Raw genomic sequence first — 4,881 nt, forward strand, 5'->3', positions numbered from 1 at the left:
GGGAGAGGTGGCAGCCTACTGGCAGGCAGGACCCAACCGCACAACACAGGCGTGGCATGCAGGGCCTGGAAAGGGAAGAAAGGGACTACACCTCCCCTCCCCAGAAACTGCAAGAGAGATCCCGGGGAGACACTGAAGGAAAGGAGCCAGGGGCTCATGAGGAGGAATACCACTCACAAGGAGTTCAACATAGACAGGTGGTGGTGGATGATACAACATGGCCTCCTTGGGGCACAATGGATGGCCAATTGACCAAGGTACAGTATAAAATGGAAACTCAAAAGAGTAATTATGGACAACAGGGAGCTGAGGCAGCTACCCCAATAGACAAGTCATGATGCCTTGTCAATGTTCTGCCCCTGAGCCAGTTTTCAGACCCGGAACCATGGACCAGGGAGGTGCCTGGGTCCCCAGAGAGAAGGACTCTGCAGCGCCATGGCAGGACGACACTGGAATGATCCCCCAGCCCTTCCCAAAGGGACCACCAGCTATGTACTGGGTGACTGAACATTGGAAAGTGGGGAACCCAGACAGTCGGAGGATGGGGAAATTCAGTGCCCAATCTGATACTGAGTTGGGAGACTCAGTAAACTGTAACCATGTATGCTTAAGGAAGGCCTCCTGTGCTAAAGTTTCTGAGCAGAGGATGTCACTTGGTCCAAGGTATACTGGGCCATTCCTGAGGATTTCAGTGGTTTTGTGTAGGGAGAGTCCTGCATCCAATATACTCCAGAATGAGGTGTTGAGCTTAGTGAGATGTCTTCTGAGAAACCTTTCAGAAATAAGAAAAGTGGTATTATAGCATAAACTCAGCTGGGTAGAAAGAAAATGCATAGCAAAAGAACTGGGAGAATATGGCCAAATTGTGAATGTTCTTGCCTCCTGGTAATGCCTCACGAGCATCCTTTGTCCTGACTCTTCATGCACTTTCTGTCCTTTCCATAGTGGCCACAGTGAGCATGCAGATCCTCAAGAGTCAGTGGAATAAGTCTTCTGCACATGGCCCATTAGTCCACCCATTGGTGCCCTGTAGCCATGGTCCTGAGATGGTAACACGTGATCCAGGTCCCCAATACCCAAATCTCCTAAACACAGGAGCTGGACTGCACAGCATGATGTTTGTAAGCCCACCCACAAGATAGTGAGGGCCTGGAGCAAGGGTCATGGCTTATTTGCTAAGAGAATGAGGAGAGTAAAGAACACATAGGGGAATAGACCAGGAATGATGGAAACGTGAAAGTAAGTGGCTCCCAGCCCCCAGCCCCAATTACAGTTAATGTAACCATTTGTAATGTGAATGTGGATGAAGGGCCACCAGAAGTTCACAGAAACTGCCAAGGTGCCAACTCTGCTGTGCCACAGTCTGTGAGCAGGCCCCACACCTAACCAGGGAGTCCGTCATCTGTCCGTGTCTGCAGGATCCCTGTAGTGCAGCTTCTTTCCACAGCCTTGGAGTGCCAGGAAGACAAAACCAGAATTAAGTACTGCTCTCAGGTTGGACCAATCGATCTGGGCTGTGCTGAGAGGGACACAGGCAAGCAGAGCTGTTTAGGGGGCAGAGAAGAAGGGAGGCAAGGGAGCGTGCATATTGGAAACAGGCCTGAGGCTCAGGAGTCCAAATGGGAGAGTTGGGGAAGAAGTAACAAGGCTTGCTGTCTTCCTACACAGCCAAGGCTGCCCCCCATCTTCTGCATCAGTCCAGGGCACGGAACTGAGGCCAGGGGTGACCAAGCAAATTAGAGACAAGCAGCCCTTTGTCACGGGCAGACTGCTGGACCCAAGGGCACCTCCTCTCAGGGGACCTCTCATCCCAGGTGGCAGGCAGCCTCCAGCGGGAGGGGCAGCGGTACAGTACCTGGCCTGTGGAGTCACTTACAATTTGGGAAGTCTAGGTGAACAGTGAGTCCAAAGCAGGCCTGCAGGGAGAAGGAAATCAGTCCCTGAGAAGCACGAGGAGGGATCTGAAACAGAAACCACCAACATGGGATTAGCTTCCTAATTTCACAATGCATGCCCACAACTTGACACAAAAAAAGACAAGCAGCTCAGGAGAAGGATGGGCCACTGGTAGTTCTTGGAGGAGGAAACAGGAGATGCTGAGAAGTAGAGGAGGGAAACCAGGAATTTGGGACAAGCAGCTCTGAGCAGGGTGGTGCCAACAAATCTGTGGCAGGAGCAAACTGGAACCTCTCAGGGCCTCAGAGCCAAAGAATGATGCACGCTGGGATGGAGAGGGGAAGCAAACTGCAAAAGCAAGTGCTCAGAAGGCCATGGGGGCCAGGGCATTCACTTGGGTGTCAGCAGGGGGACAAGAAAGGAAGGCTGACTTTTGGCAGGTGCCCTGGGCTCTAAAGAGGTTGCTGTGTTCATGAGCAGAGCCCCTCAAAGAGCAGTGACAGAAATGGCACGGACTTCCTAAAACAGGGGTCCTCAAACTTTTTAAACAGGGGGCCAGTTCACTGTCCCTCAGACCGTTGGAGGGCCGGACTATAGTTTAAAAAAAAACTATGAACAAATTCCTATGCACACTGCACATATCTTATTTTGAAGTAAAAAAACAAAACGGGAACAAATACAGTATTTGTATTTGCATGTGGCCCGCGGGCCATAGTTTGAGGACCCCTGTCCTAAAAGAAAGGCTGGGTGAGTTATAGGATGGAAATGCAGCCTGGGGAAGAAGTGGAGCTTGAGGAGGAGCCTCCCTCCTGCCCTGGAAGGCAGTGAGTATTGTAGTAGTGTCTGTGGGTGGGGGGACCCCACAGAGGTATGGCAGGTGGCTGGGAGGGAGCAGGAGGAGTCCCAAGAAGGACCCAATATCCCCTGGGAGCTGCCAGGTCTCCAGGGCACCTGTGCAAGGCCAAGCAGTGGAAGGCAGGAGGGGGCCGGGTCTGGCAGGTGAGGGGAACCTACCTTCCTTCACTGGGCTCTTACCTGACAGGACTTTGTTCCTGAGAGGGGATGGGTAGCAGTTGGTGAGAGAACGTCACCTGGCAGTCAGAAATCAGACCGTTTTAGGTTTCTGTGCCCACGTTTGATTTGTACTAAAAATCAGGATTGAGTTGCAACTGGGTCCCTAAGACAGTGGCAGCCAAGGCCATCCCACCCTCACCTGCAACGTGGCCAGGCCACTCTTCTTGAGCCCACACACCCGTCATGGAATTGACCTTGCAGCCACCACCCTTGGAGCTCCCCATCATTAGACCACCCTCCTCACCTTCATTGTTCTGCTCCCCAAAGGAGAGATCATACACCCTGTTCTCAGCATACAAGAGTGACAGTAAAAGGAGTCCTTCTGTAGTGCCATCACTGTCTCCCACCAGCAGCCATAGAGTGTCTCTAGCTCACTGGGCAAGTTCCATTTCTTCAAACAAGAGGATTTGGGAGGAACACCACAAGCTGGCCAGGCGGGAGACCCTCCTTAATGTCTTGAAACTCCTACATGATGTTCTGAGATCCTCAGTGTCAGCAGACAGAAACGATATTTGGGGTGAGGAGCGGAGGAGGGGAAGCCAGCATTAATGGAGTTGGACCTGGTGATCATTAAAGCCCCCTGCAGCCCTGAGGCCTAAGTCCTATGAAGGTACCCTCTGTCCCTCACCTCATGGCCAGCATTCCTGTTACCGCCAGCTTCTGCAAGAAGAGAGTAGGTGCAGCTCACTGGAAAAGAAAGGCCTCTGTTGAGTCAACATTTCTATGCAACTACTGTGGCCCGGGCACTCAGTTTACAGAAACCAGGAAGACACAAGCCTTGCCTTCAAAGAACTTGGAGCCCCTGAGTGGCTCTCAGTAGCAAGAGTTACAACCCTGGGAGGTAAGAGCCCAGTGAAGGAGGGTATGTGGGAAGGTACAAGGTGCTACCAGAACGGGGACACAAGAGTACCTGATGCTTGTTTGTGGGGTAAAGAAGGGATGTTAAAGTTGCACCAGGAAGGACAGGAGTTTGCCAGGACAGGAGGAGGCAGGCACTCCAGGCCTCAGAAAGCACAGGCGCCAGAGGCAGAGTCCTGGTAGAAGGCATGCAGATGCCCAGGGTGCAGCAAGTCTGCAGCACTGTGACCCAGAGGGTGATGAGGGAGGGCTGGGACCACTGAAATGCCCTCCCAGACCCCCTTAAACAAGAGAGGACTCCACAGGGTTTCCTATCTGGGGTTGATGAGAACACATGTGCAGTTTGATGGCACCTTGTAGGACCCACTGGAGGAGGAAAGACAGGGTTGCCCAGGCCAGTGGGGGAGACTTAGGTAATAGCACTGGCCCCAGACCATGAAGCCTGAACTCAGGGAGTAGCAGTGGGGACGAAAAAGAGTAGCACTTGTTCTGATCAGGCATTTTAGAGGCAGGGACAGGGGCCTTGGTCATCAAATAAAAGTGAGGAAGAGCATGGGTCAGTGGACAGGAGGAGTCAAGTGTGGTGGCACCGAGAGGATTGAGCCCGTAACTGAGAGCTAGAAGAGTAGAAACAGCCGATAGGGAAGGTGGATTTGTTTGAGACATGTCATCTCTGAGGGTCAGCAGGAAACACAGTGGGGATTTTTCTTCTCACCTGCAACAAAAAATGCCATGTGAAGAACTTAGCTCAAGGCACTACCAGGGGCTGGGTGGGGTGGTTAGGGGTATGGAGGATCTTGCAGAAAGCAGAGCTGGCCTGGGCATTCAGACCTCAGGTTCAGGACTCAGTCTAGTTGTCCTGTCTGGGGCCTCCATATCCCCCGGGGTCCATTCTCAGGGTCCCCTTAGATCGTTCAGGCCCCGGGCTGCCATATTGCTGCATGCCTACTGGTGCAGGGCAGACTGAGGGCAGGTGTCATGGTAATCAAAAGAGCACTGTCTGTCCTTGGCCATTGAGTGGGAAGCCACCTGCGACATGGTTCACAGTTAACA

This window comes from Myotis lucifugus, unplaced genomic scaffold, assembly GCF_000147115.1.
Source record: "Myotis lucifugus unplaced genomic scaffold, Myoluc2.0 scaffold_40, whole genome shotgun sequence".
NCBI lineage: Eukaryota > Metazoa > Chordata > Mammalia > Chiroptera > Vespertilionidae > Myotis > Myotis lucifugus.